Source organism: Cupressus sempervirens, chromosome 5 (genome assembly GCF_028749045.1).
Source record: "Cupressus sempervirens isolate cs-2001-9-10 chromosome 5, ASM2874904v1, whole genome shotgun sequence".
Taxonomy (NCBI): Eukaryota; Viridiplantae; Streptophyta; class Pinopsida; order Cupressales; family Cupressaceae; genus Cupressus; species Cupressus sempervirens.
The window spans coordinates 71,961,477-71,976,463 of record NC_143122.1 but is presented as its reverse complement, the minus strand read 5'-3'; the positions used below and the strand labels follow the sequence as shown (position 1 = coordinate 71,976,463).

The window sequence follows — 14,987 nt, the reverse complement described above, 5'->3', positions numbered from 1 at the left end:
AATCACAACTCTTTATTCATAAAACAACTAATTGCATGCAACATGCCGGTTGCAAGGCCTTTCGGGTTAGGGCCAAATACAACAACAATTACAATAACAATTCTGCAAGATCCCTCAACATCCAATCCAACCACTAATCCCAGCTAGTCCAGATTTGCACTCTGGAAGAAAACCCCAAGGAAATCTTAACTTGTGCTCGTAGGCCCACCAAGCAATCTCCTAGTCTTCAAGCCACAGCTACTAGCTCTTCAAAGTTTGCATCTTCTTCTCCAAGATGGATGATCCCTCATCGCTAAAGACTCCACAGGCCCCCCTACTTATACCCAACTAAGCCACAAGTCAGCCCAGTTTATTACAAATTAAATACCCAAAGTTGGCTACAACACGAAATAAATACCCAAAGTCGGCTCATAGAAAAATCAACACCTATAGGAACCAAGACCAGATCAAGCATCAAAGAGACCAAGTCGAGCATCAGCCAAACCACAAGCATTGTTGAGCAACCAATACATGTTGAGCAACCAACACATGCCGAGCACATAGAGTGCCAAGCAACCAACACATTCCGAGCATTGCAGTGAATACCGAGCAATCTGTATCTGTCGAGCTCCTTCAGTGACCGAGCCCCTTCAATAACTGAGCTCCTCAACCACTACAACCTTCAGCGACCGAGCACCAATATTTGGTGACCAAGTCCACAACACTTAGCCAAAATACCTCCAACATGTAGGATTGTTAAAAACCCTAATATGCTCTTGCAACAGACACCACAGGTTCAAAAAGATGTTCTCAGTGGTTGGAAGAACATCTTCTGGATTCAACACATAAATCCCAAATTGGTTCTTCACATACATATCCTCTAAGTCCTCAACTTGTACACTCTTTCACTTGTTGTTCTTCTTCTTCTTCACATCCATCCTAGGTGTGCTACAAGTCTGATTTCCATGTTGATCTCCCACCTTCTTAGAATCTTTCAACTCAACTCGCCTACCAAAACTTAGGTTCCTTCTTGTGAGTTCATCATTCTACAAAAGAGTTAGAGAATGCTTCTTGCCACCTTTCACAATAATAAACACATTCTTGACACAATCCTACACAACCTTGCAATCATACTGCCAAGGTCTACTAAGCAACACATGACAACTATTCATATCCACAATATCACACAACACTTGATCCTTGTATTGCCCAATCTGAAAAATCAACAAGGCACTGATCCCTCACTTTCAAAGCATGCTCACCTTGCAACCAACCAATCCTATAAGGATAAGGATGTCTCACTCTCTTCAAACCAAATTTCTAAACCATCTCCTCAACAACAAGGTTATTAGTACAACCAACATCCACAATCACCTTGCAGACTTTACCACCACACTTACAAGAAGTCCTGAACAAACTAGTCCTTTGACAAAATTCCAATGTCCTGTAACCAACCTGTACTCATCGAGCTAGTAAACTCTCTCCTTACTCAAGTTGACTGTCTTGGACTTTAACCTCATTCACAACAGGAACTCTCTTAGGACATTCAAAAGATCTATGTCCTACTTCACCACATTTGTAGCAAGTACCTTTAAACTCACCTCTACCTGTCATTCTCTTTAGATTAATAGGTCTTGGACTCACCTATACCTGTTCTTCTCTTTTGATCAATAGGTTTTGGTTCATCTTCTACACTTGGTTTAGCCTTTGCCAAGCTATCTACTTCTCCCTCCCTCTAGCATTACCCTGACTTTTCCTCTTCAACTTGTCTTCTTCCTTCAGGGCATATTGATAAGCATCCTCAACCGAAGAAATATTCAACATACCAAACTCATCTTGAATATTGAATCTCAAACCATTAATATACCGAGCTACCTTCTCCTTTGACAATTCTCTATGCCCAGACCGAATAGTCAACTTGTAGAACTCCTCGGTATAATCTTTCAGAGTCATATATTTTTGCTTCAGATTCTACAACCTTTTAAACAGCTCAAGTTCATAATCAATAGAAATGACCTTAGCCTTCAACTTAGTCACCATCAATCTCCATCTAGTGATCTTAATTTCACCTTCCTCTTCTCTAGCTTTCTATAATTCCTTCCACCAAAGGGCAGCATGTCCCTTCAACTTAGTCTGTGCCAACCTCACTCTGAGCAGATCGCCAATATCCTCTAACTCATAGTAGTCTTCCAATTCTCCAATTCAATCAATCAGGTTTTCAAGATTCAAAGTACCTGAGAAATTAGAGACCTCCATCCTCTGCTTCAACTTTAATTGAGATCCAAGTCTAGCAAACTGACCAGCCCTATTTCTCATAGGTCTCTCCACACGACCAGTCTTGTTCTCACAACTGAATCCAACAATTTCAAAGTCCTTAGCAACTTTCTCATAACCATCTTGAGTACCCACATGCCGAGGCACACCACCTAAAGCACTTACAATTTCAACAATCATGTCACTCTTCATCAATGCCATCTCAGATCTGAAACTGACTTTAACCTCCTCCATCTGAGATCTAAAATATTTTTTAACCTTCTCTGAGATCCTTTCTTCCACAACATCACTAAGATCATCAATTGCCCTAGGGTCCAATCTTCTTGGAGGTATCTTCCAAGATTTTCTCAAACCCAAAGCAATAGATCCACAAATCCAAAAGATCAATCAACTCCACTAAATCAACCTTCTTTTCTAGCCTTCACCCAAGTCCTGGTACAAACTGCCTCAACTTCGGCAATTTGTCTCCACACTCAAGAACACCTTCACTTTGGTACCACTTGATGCAACGAAAATCCGAGGGTACCCCTTGTTTACCGCATAGGTCAATTAAGAAATGCACACAAATAATGAACACGCACATGAACAACATAACTCCTTTTATTATATTTGCATATGCCAAACATTACATTATGCTTCATAGGATAAGATGAATGATTAATGATGATTTACAATGATCTCAAACGGGATATAAATACTATCCGCCGAAACTTCCCGAAGGAGTCCGTTGGCCGCAAACATTATGTCCGCTACAAACTATTTACCCGTCGGCTACAGAAACACCGACGACAATCATCCCGTCGGCTATAGAAACACCGACGACAATCCCTCCATCGGCTAACACAGTTTCTACTGACGACATCATCCCCCCCCAAAAGAAAAAGTCGTCTCTGGACGACAATTACAAAATATCTGAGATAAATTAACAACCAAAATACATTAACAGAGTGACTACAACAAAAAATCTGCTTCTGTCACATCACTTCCACATTCATCCAGTTACATCTGTAGCCTCTAATAACACAATACTGTCTCCTCAAGCTGACCTTGATAGCCACCCGTGCTGCTTTCTCTGCTTCCAACACTGGGTCCACTGAGCTAAGTGTCGCTGTACTACCTTCTGGATGACCCACTCCTCCCGAGCTCACTATGCATCTACCAGGACAGCCTCTCGGCCAACACCTACTCCCAGTGCCTCTAGTACATAGACACTCCATGCCTGCAGCAGCTCCAAGTCTTCATCAACTGGTCATATGTCCCATGAATGATATCCGCAACGACTAGGGGTCCAGGGGGCAATGCCCCTGGCGAGGTCGAGAGGCAGTGCCCCCGCGGGGTCCTCGACGTGGTTGAGGGGCAGTGCCCCTCGCCGCCAAGACCAAATTAACACTCCGAAACCCACACAAAACTGCATGGAATACACTGTTTCTGCCATTTTCTGCTGATTCGACACTCTTTCTGGCAACCACTAATGCTTCCCCTTCACTTTGGCATCATCTGCTACTCATTCTGAACTATTTCAATCTATCGTCGCTTTTTTATTTATTTATTTTTATAGCAAACCCTCCTGCTTCTGGTTGTCTGTTGTTGTTCTGACTCTCTACAAGTTCCTCCTTCCATCGCTTTTGTTTTCCGCGGCCATGTTCTGTGCGGAACCCCGATAATACCTTTGGCTTAATATTTCTTTTTCTCCCATAGAAGCTTACAACAACTGAAACCGTGATCATTCACCCATCCGTAGACTGGAAAGAGATCTTCGCAAGGCGCTTAATCTAGGAACACGACCACGGCAATCAGTTCGCGGTAAGCACAAAATATCCACAAGAACGCGAAGAACGTCCACAGGAAAACACCACCATCTGTCTTTTGGTTACAGGAACTGCATCTATCGGAGGACAGTTGGGAAGTTTTGAGACCGAAATCTCCCTGTTCACGTGTGACACACAATCCGAGTGCTAGACACGAGCTCGCCCTTATCATCGCTTTCCAAATCACCGCAGAGACACATTGGAATGACAACCACTGTCAAACAACTCCTGAATTTGTGCCCGATGAGGTTGCAAGGAGAGGTCTTTGAGGGTCCCCTGTATTGCAATCGGAACGGAAAGTTCGTAGGAAAACTTCACATGCGGGAGAACAACACAAGTCCGTGGACAAAAGAAGCCAGAGGAAACAACAAAAGCCATCTGCGGAAAAGAGAAGACGCCGAAGGAAAAAGAAGATGCCCGTGGAAAAAGGAGTCCGCGGGGAAGAGGGGTCCACGAGGCACCCGCGGAAATGTTCCCGCGGGACAGCCTGTCCACGAAGCAACATTCCGCGAGGTGTGCCTGCAGACAACCTGCCACGGAGCACCTCCCGCGAACAGGTGCCTATAGATCAACTCCCGTGGACAGGTGCCCGCGGACTTTCTTTTCTTTCTTTATTTTTTTAAAACAAAAAAAAAAAAAAATGAACAACACCTCAATTTTGCCTCTAGGCGTCGCCATTTTGCAACGATGATGACGAAGGAGCCCTCAAATCATTCGACGACGACTTCTTCAGTGACGGCAACAACGTCGGATCATTCTGCAACGACTTCTTTGACAGCGACAGAGATGGTGATGAAATCTTCCGGGTGCGGTATGTTTTCAATTTGGACCCGTTGACTGCCTAAGGGATCTCTTCCTCGTCCACGGTTGACAATTTAATTGCTCCATTGTCGCCAACTTCTCGGATCTGGTATGGTCCGACCCATCTGACTTTGAACTTCCCCAGCTTGATTTCATTTCGCCTGTCATACTTGAGTACCAGCTGCCCCGATTGAAACCTATTGAGTTTGTCATGCCACGCCTTATGTCTGTTCTATGTCACCTCCTTCGCCCACTGTGCTTGTGGTCGTCGCGCATCTAGCTTATTTCCTTTCTGTCGGCACCCTTCAAGTAATTTTATGGTGCAATGCATTCTTTTCTTCCTGTGCGGTCTGTTCACTGTGTACCGGATTGGGGAATTTTTCTTTTTTTTGGGTTTGTATTGCATGTCCTTCCCTTCTTCAATCGTAACCTCCTTTGCGTCATTTGCTTCTCTGTATTCCTTCGGACACTCATTTTCCTCTTTTTTCTCACCTTCATCGACCCTTAGCATATTACAACTCGGAAAGAGTTCGTAGTCTTCTATTTGCTAGTGGTAAAGGCCATTCACCGAGTCTAGGTCATCGTCATTCGATCCTCATAGTGTCAATACTCCTTCGTCCGGTTCTATTCTCCTCTTTCCTTCGTTGTCACTTTCACCTTCACCTTCTGAATCTGACAATGCTACCTCCTCACCTACCATTTGTGTGTGCAGGTCAATTATGAATCTTTTGCCTCCATGCTCTATTGATAAAGTATTTCGTTTCCAATCATGTTTTGCTTTTGCTTGCACCAAACAAGTCCGTCCTAGAATAGCCTCATATCCTTTTCTTTTCAATGGAATGACTACGAAATCCAATAAAAATGGCTGTGTTCCAATAGTTACCTATTGCGCCCTTAAGGTTCCCAACGGTTTGATCCCGTGTTGGTCTACCGTGAGCAACTAGAATGTAGGTGGCCACAACATCGGCTTTCTCAACTTCTTCCAAGTATTCTCCGGCAACACATTCATGCCGGACCCTCCATTGACAATTATGTTTGTTAGAAAATTTCCCAAAATCCCCATCTCGACGACCGCCGGATGCCTTCCCGTCATGAGTGCCAGAAGCATTGGGTCCGTTGTCATCACTTTCCTACTGTCCCTTCCTGTGTCCTCCGTTGCTTCCAAAAATGGTGTATGATTTAGAATGGCTGTCCGTAACTGGGGCATTGTGAGAAGGTTGCTTATCTTGACCGGTATCTCCGTTTGTAAGATCTTTCGTACAATGTTTTGTTTCGCAAAGTTCCTTGCCAAGGTGCCAGTGATGTCCTTCAACTGAGATGTCCCTACCGACAATGCCTTTCCAATTTTCGCCTATGCTTCCCCCAATTTTTTTTTTTCCTCCGCCGGCAATTTTGCTTGCCTCCGCATAATTTCCAAAACCTCCTCTTCATCCGTGCCGACAGTGATCAAGTTTACTCCAGACTTTGGGCACTTGGCATCTTCATGGTAGCCAGGTTCGCACCATCTGCTTAATAATTTCGGTGTGTTTGCCGCTGTACAATCCCACGCAAAATGACCCCACAAATTACATGCTTGACATTGAATGATCGATCGTCTGTTTGCATCATACTGGGTTCGACTTCGGCTCCCATTATTATTGTTATTGTTCACATTGTTATTTTGCCCTCTATTATTATTCTTGTACCCTTCGGATGTGGCACCTGCGCTATTCGTATTTCCGCTACTGCCCAACAGGGAAGCCTCCTGTGTAAGAAGCACCTTGTGGAGATCCTCTTGTTTTCATATTAAAGGGGCACTCTTTTGTCGAATGGCCTATGATCTGACAAATGTCACAAAATTGGTTCTTTGGACACGATCTTTTAGTATGACCGTCGGTCTTACACTCTGTGCACCACAGCTCACTACCTTTTGGCTCCTTCTGCATGTTTTTAAACTCCTTCATCATGCGGATCATGTCCTTCTATAGGGCACGAACCTTCTTACTGTTGCTTTCATCATCGCTGCTATCACCTTCGGCAGGCTCATCGTCATCCGAATCAGATGAGCTAGTGTTCTTCTTCTTCTTCTTTGTTTTCTGCTCACTTTCGAGGTCCAATGCTCTGTTATAAGCTTCCGTGTATGACAACGATGGCACAATTTTCATTTTTCTCCGCAACTTCGAGCGTAGGCCTTCCATGAACCATCTTTTTTGAAGTCCATCCACCGACTTTCCATTTTGTTTATCAAGTCTTTTAATTTCCTAGCGTAAACGCAGACGGTTTCGTTCTTCCCCTGCTTAGTATTGAAGATCTCTGCTACAATTTCATTATCATCCCGCAACAGTTTAAATTTTGCCAGAAACTCCTCTTTAATGTTATCCCAACTGTTTAGCTTTTGTGGATCTATATTAGTGAACCAATTAGTTGCTACGCCTCGTAGGGTGGCCGGAAATTGCCTCATCCAGTCGTCTTCATCAGTTATCCCATTTGCCTTCCAGATCATTTCACATGTTTTGCAATGTCTAATGGGATCGGCCGTACCATCACCATTGAACTTCGGCAGTTTCTCTTTTGGTCCCACCATCACAATTGGTTTCTGTAAACAGGCGTTGCCCAGTCCTGCAACACTGGTGCTCTTCACTCCCACACCGACGGTCTGCACTCCCACACAGGCTACTGGTCTCCCACACCGGCGATCTGCACTCCCACACCGGCGGACTGCACTCCCACACCGGCGGATTATTCTCCCACACCGACGAACTGCACTCCCGCACCGGCGGTCTGCACTCCCACACTGGTGGATTGGTCTCCCACACCGTCAGACTCAACAGCTGCAAACCTTGGTGAAGAAGGGTGTTCTGAAGTTGTCCCCTGCAGAAGTATATCCCGGACGAAGAGTTCACTCCACGCTCTTGCTCCGTTGGCACTTCGAGCCGTGCGAGTCGATGCTCTTCCGTCTGGATTCTCTTCCCTCAACGAACACAAATTCAAAAACTCCTCCCGTGCTTCTTCCACCAATTCCACCCACTACCAAGTTTCCTCCAACAATTCTTCTGTGCTCCAATTTCCATCAGCAATCTTCTGGAATCTCCTTCGATGTTCGGCTTGTTGTGCCAGAATTAAAGTTTCTTGCGCAGTATGGATTCCATCGTTTCCCTTGACCTTATTTCGATCCTTGTTAAGTTGATTTGGCATTAATCTTCATTCCTCCCACCTGCCAGGTTCATAGGGCAATGGCGCCAAATGTTTACCGCATAGGTTAATTAAGAAATGCACACTGATAATGAACACACACACGAACAACAGAACTCCTTTTATTATATTCGCATATGCTAGACATTACATTATGCTTCATAGGATAAGATGAATGATTAATGATGATTTACAATGATCCCAGACAGGATATAAATACTATCTGCCGAACCTTCCTGAAGGAGTCCGTCGGCTACAAACATTATGTCCGCTACAGACTATTTATCCGTCGGCTACAGAAACATCAATGACAATCATCTCGTCGGTTACAGAAACACCGACAACAATCCCTTCGTCGGCTAACACAGTTTCTACTGACGACACCCCTATTGGAGGTAATCTGGATGCTTGCAAATAACCACACAATGGAAACACAACAATAATGAAAGATCTGATACCAAATCACAACTCTTTATTCATAAAATAACTGATTACATGCAATATGCGCAGTTGTACAGCCTTCTGGGTTAGGGCCAAATACAACAATAATTACAATAACAATTCTGCAAGATCCCTGAAGATCCAATCCAACCACTAATCCCAACTAGTCCAGATCTACACTCTAGAAGAAAACACAAGGAAATCTTAACTTGTGCTTGCAAGCCCACCAAGCAATCTCCTAGTCTTCAAGTGGCAGCTACTAGCTCTTCAAAGTTCCCATCCTCTTCTCCAAGATAGATGACCCCGCATCACTAAAGACTCCACAAGACCCCCTACTTATACCCAACTAAGCCACAAGTTGGCCTAGTTCATTACAAATTAAATTAAATCCCTTACATCAAATATATATTGAGCCACAAATTGGCTACAACACAGATTAAATACCAAAGTCGGCTACAACATGAATTAAATACCCAAAATCGGCTCACAAACAACTCGGCACCTACAGGAACCAAGACAAGACCGAGCATTAGAGAGACCAAGCCGAGCATTAGGAAAACCACCAACATTGCCGAGCTCCCAGTGTATGCCAAGCAACATATACATGTCAAGCACACAAAGAGTGTTGAGCAACCAATACATGCCGAGAAAAGAGAGGGTGTCGAGAAACCAACACATGTGGAGCACTGTAGTGAATGTCGAGCAATTTGTATCTGCCGAGCTCCTTTAGCGACCGATCCCGTTCAATGATTGAGCTCCTTGGCCACAACTACACCCTTTAGTGACCGAACACCATTGTTTCATGACCGAGTCCACAAAACTTAGCCAAAATACCTCCAACATGTAGGATTGCTAAAAACCCGAGGATGCTCCTCCATCACTTTTGAAATCTTATATGGTAACACTCTATTGATTGTTTGTAAGTCCTCTAGACCAAGCCATTCTTAAGAAGTGTCAAAGAATGAACAAGGTCTAAATGATCTTTGGTGAAAATCGTCTAACAAGATCACATCAAAAATGTGTATGTAACCTTTAACAAAGTTGGCTCCTAATAGAGCTCACTTCAAAAGAGTCAAAAGTTTGGGTTGTCATTTCCTAGGTGGTTTTTCCCTTAACAAGGTTTCCGCATTAAAATCTTGTATCACAATGTGTGAATGCTTATTGTAATAACCCTGTCTGGTTATGACTAACCATACATCAATTTCTTTCACTAAATCAGTAGTTTGAGATTTAGTCAAACACTTGGCAAGGAGATTGTTACTATTGGAATGAATTGAACTGGTTCTCACAGTTCAATTGGATGATAATATTAAATCTTGTGTTCTTCTCTCACTTTACAATATTTCAATATATGGACTTTGATTTTCTTTTGATATAGCTAATGTAAATAGTTAAGCCACGACAATGAAACCAAATTCTGAAATTATATATGCAGTCCAACTTGTTTAACATTAACTTGTGATTTATTAATCAAACTCCTGAATTTAAGATATGCTCTCAACAGAGATAATGAGGAATTCTGAATTTAAACTACTCAATGACAATTCTGGAATTTTGTAATATATCTATTGGCAGACTATGGTGTAAAATATGTACTTGATTTTACCCATAGGAAGAACCTGAAGATGCATGTTAGTGGAAACCCCAAGAATCAGCTCTCCTCTCCATAACATGGGTGACGTAGTGTAGAAAAAGGTTGCCCAACAGAAACCTAATTAACAAGTCTGGTCGCCCAACAAAATGCTGATGCAATAGGTGATTCTGGAATAAAATTGTCACACGCCCAATGCCAGCTTCCCTAGCCACGGAGAATTCAGTATGCAGATGCCCAAACTTCAGCATTTAAATACATCAATTAGCTGGCTTCTCATGACAACAGTTAGAGGATCTTTGCCACTCAAATTCACCACAATACCTTCCAATTAACATCACATACAAACAAAAAACAGAACAGTGTCCAACACTCATACAACATTAATTTCTCCAGCCACAATATGCACAACAAAAGCCTCATACCAAACACAAGATGTTTGGGCATTGAAATAGAAACCATTGCCACATATAAGAAGAATGAATGCCTAGGAATCAGATAATAGGGACATCCAATACCAGAATGTAATTTTACCAGCTCCTACTTCATTAAGTCTTTCAAGCAACAATAGTAACAGTAAAGAAAGACTCCAAAACAATTTCCAGAATTCCATCCACTACAAACTCTTAGCACAATGAATTCTTCCAAGTGACAACAATAACAGAAGGGAAGATGCAATTCATAAGAATTTGATCCACAATACCTTAGCTGTAGGATCAAAGCCGAATTTAGACTCCAAACCCTTATACCTCAGCAAGGGCACAAAAATCCACAAACTCAGAAACTCTTCGCAGGCAACAAAAGCAAATAACTCATCAAATGCTTTACTAATTAAATGGGCTCATATTTATAATCTCCAAATGGCACAAAGTTTCCCAAATGAACTTTATCTAAGAAGCTTCTCACACACAACATTAAAATACAATAAAGTGCAATTATAATCTAATTTATTAATTGCTTTTGGCTCCGAAAATTATCTTTTCTACCATAACTTAATATTCTGACACGTAAGGTCATTGTTTCTTGTTCCCACGATTTAAAACTTTTTGTCCCAGTTCCAATGAGCTATGATATTGAGGTAACCAACATAGAACACCAACAAAAATAGCAACCTCAGCATATTTAGATGAATAATAATAATTCAACCATCTTGCGAAAACAACAGAAGAAGCATCAAAATTGAAATCTGACAACACCAAAATGATCCTGATGATGAAAGACAATTAATGAACCTGATGGGGTGACTTACGATAAATAGACGCTCCCTCCAAAATAATTGGAGCCCAAACAATAAGCCCAAAATAAAAACTAAGAGCGTCCCTCATTTCTTCTAACTCAACTGAGCTCATTGGAATCAACAAATTGACTTACTATAAATAGTAATTCCCTTAAATGGAGCCAAAACACACCATAGGCTGCTGGAAAGCCTATAACCACACAACAAAAACCCTCAAAGCCCATTGTCCAGCTCACGAGGGTCCCAATGGTGAACTGACCTGGGCAACATCAGGAACCTGCTAAAAATGGGGACATTACAGCTCTCCCTGCCTAAGGTTGCTTGTCCCCAAGCAATCCTGGAGAAAAATGAACATCAAAGTCCACTTGGATTCCATAAGGAGAACTCAGTACTATCCCTATTGTGTGCAAGCAACTCCTATAGCACCAACACCCAAACAATGGACATCAACATCAGATTCATCTAAAAATTGGCCCTAGGCACTGATGAAGGAAACAACTCATCGGAACTCAACCCAATTGAAATACCAACTTTGTTCACACCTAAGTCCCCATTAAACTGACACACACCCAACTGCACTGTGGAGATGGTAACAATAATGGGTACCTGAAACACTACCACCAACTCCAACCTCTGCCAAACTGTCATGGGTGTGTAGATATTGCAAGGGGTCAGACTTGGATCTGTAAATCCCATTTGCAAAAGGTGGTGTTAAAACATCCCATAATAGATGGTATGAAACTGGAGCCAACCCACACTGACGTGAAACCAAATCCTCTAACTATGGGTCAAAAGAAAAGTGATGAATGCTCCTCACACTGTAATGCTGGTAAAAAATCCCAATCTCTATCAAGGGCTCATCAGTATCAAACTAGGAATCAGAAGATGGCTCCAATCTCTGATTCCGAACTATTAGTGGGGTAGGATCCTGGGCAATCCACTTAGCAAACCTAACCTCGAAATCCTTGTGGGGAAGCATAGTAGACAGAGTCTCTACAATCTTTCCCACCAACCTTTGAAAAGCATGATAACCTTGGATGAGAGTACCCTTAGACACTTTGTATGAATTCTCCCACACATCCGAACTCTCCAAAAGATACTCCATGAAAGACTCTATGTAGTAGAAATGATATGTGGAAACATCAACCTACTCCCCTGCAACCCACAGCTGATCCCCTCTAAAAATGTGGCACTGCCAACTGTCCAATGCTCTCAGCTATATGAGATGAAAAAATAAATTCGCTTCCAGCAGAAGGAAGCAATCATCTTGAGAGTTTGACTCCACTGATACTCTTACCTCATCCGTACCTACTGCACCCATATCTTGGATAGATGTGTTGACCACATCATCATGTCCCTCATCCCCAACTGTGGAAGAAAATTCACCACCAACCATAATATGTAACTGAACAGGGTCTAGGACTAGTGTCTACTATACCCGCTCTAACTCCATAGTAACCTCATCCAACTATGACTATGACTCCTGAAGAGCCAATTGAGTGTACTGAAGAGAGTCATGTTGTCAATCAGAATTGCGCCTATAGCAAGATGCAGAATCTAGCCATCCTGTTGAAACATGGAAACTCTCTCGGGTGGTGGGTTGTCCTAAAACGAGAGATGAATCTCCGGAAGCTAGGCCGGTTCCTAAATAGTGATCACCTAATCCTAAATTATACATGAGATAAGGGGTGAGAAGTGAATGACAAAAATGAATACTAACCTAAATGAGGTGATACACTGATGGTTTTGAATGTAACTTTAATCAAATCAACACGAATTATGAGAGACACAATTGACTTCTTGATTGTGACTTCTCTCAATTCTTTATTTGACATTCCTCTTAGCAGCACCTTCTCGCCATCCATCTCGAATGAAAAGTCCATCCTTTTGAAACTTTAGGTGTACTGGTCAAGAGTTTCCAACCATTGGATGCCCAAAAATGATGTCAATATCAACCAAATCTATGACAAAGAATTCATCTGTCATGGTATAGTTTCCCATGGAAATTTGTAGCCGTGGGATCACATGAGTGCAAGGTAACAAGGTTCCTCCTGCAACCTTAACCTCAAATCCTCCATGCTCAATTGCGTGCAAACCTTTACTAGTGACCAAAGATGAATTGATGAAATTGAGTGTGGTGCCACTATCAATCATGATTGGGGCTCGTTTTTGTTAAGTGTGCCATGACCCCTGAAGATACCACTTCCAGTCACTGTAGTGAGGGTAGCAATGGAACACCCCTTTTCTATCAGGGCATTTATTCTCTCCTACTGGGTAATTTCTTCGTCAATCGCTGTAGGTATTTGTTCTTTGTCATCATCAGGCATCACCTCAATGAATCTTTCCCTTCCCAAGACAGTGATGACCAAGACCCCATGGTTCTTTGCATGTGAAACAAAGCTTTTTCCTTTGGAGCTCTTGCCGAGAATCTTCATCAAACTGAGGTTTTTTCTGAATTGGCTCCTTGTTTGTCTTCTTGTGGGGATGGTCTTGGTGTAGCTGTGTGAGTTTTGGAGGAAGATGCGGCCATGTCAGCACCTTCTTAATAGCTTCATTGAGTGCACACGGGTTGAACCCTTTGATCCAGCCTCTTAAAGGCTCTCTTAGCCCATCTATGAATAACACAATTCGACGTCTTTCAGAGATGTTTGTGACTAATACTACTAGCCTTTGGAACTCAGTGATGTAGTTGTCTACTGTGCCCATTTGCTTTAGCCAAGCTAGATCTTTGAAGTTTAGCTCAAGATTCTTCCCATTGAAATAGTCAATGAGTCTCTCAGTGAACTCGACATAAGAGGTTACTTGGTTGTGTCTGAGAGTGACGAGTCCATGATGCCACCACTCATGTGCCACTCCTTCCAGATGAAGTTCTGCGAACTTGATTGCTTCCTCTTCGAGCATTGGATTGAGTTGAAAATAAGTATTTGTCTTCAGAACCCATGATTGTGTGGTAATGGCTCCAGATCCATCAAATGGCAATAAGTTTAACTTTCCGATCTTTCTCCTGAGATCATCATTAAAATAACCACGATTTCCCTTGCCAAAATATCTCATTCTTAGGTCAACATAGTCTCTGTAAGATATATCACCTTCCATATTTGCATTTCGCCAATCTTCCCGAAGTTTTTCTTGCATTTCCTGAAAAGTCGGTTCTCTTTCTTTGTGAGGTGCTTCCACCCTTGGAAGGAAGATGGGTATCGAGGGTCGAGAGCGAGAGGGTTGAAAGTTTGCCCTTCAAGAAATTGAGTCATCACTATTCCCATTTGTTCTCTTGTTTTCTTTCTTTCGGATATCTTCTGTAATGTTTCTTGCATCAGCCTTTGGGTTTCGTTGATTTGTATTTGGTTTCTCTTGAGCTCTCTTAAAAGATTCATGAGTTCTGTAGTAGGATCCTGATGATCTACCATTCTATCAATAGGGTTATTTCACCTTCTCCTTCAAGTTTAAACTTGCATTCACTTCCACAGGCTAGCAAAATTAAAAGCTCTGATACCACTATAATGTTCCAATCCCGAAGGAGACAAACTTTCACTATATCCTAATTCTGTTCCTGTCAAGTAGCTAGAGGGTGTGGTAAGGAGAGGGTATGATATTTGATATGGCCATACACTGCAATGGTATTGGTCGTACGATGTAACTAAGCTGGCCGTATGGTGTCTAGGATGAGACCGTACAGGAGGCAAAA

The 14,987-nt window shown here is 42.4% G+C and overlaps 1 protein-coding gene across 1 annotated transcript in view; it reads right to left on the bottom strand.

The window, feature by feature from the left end:
- The window catches only part of LOC149554605 (phytyl ester synthase 1, chloroplastic-like), a 256,115-nt gene that overhangs the window by 22,496 nt on the left and 218,632 nt on the right, over window positions 1-14,987 (bottom strand). The gene's annotated exons all lie outside the window — the stretch shown is intronic.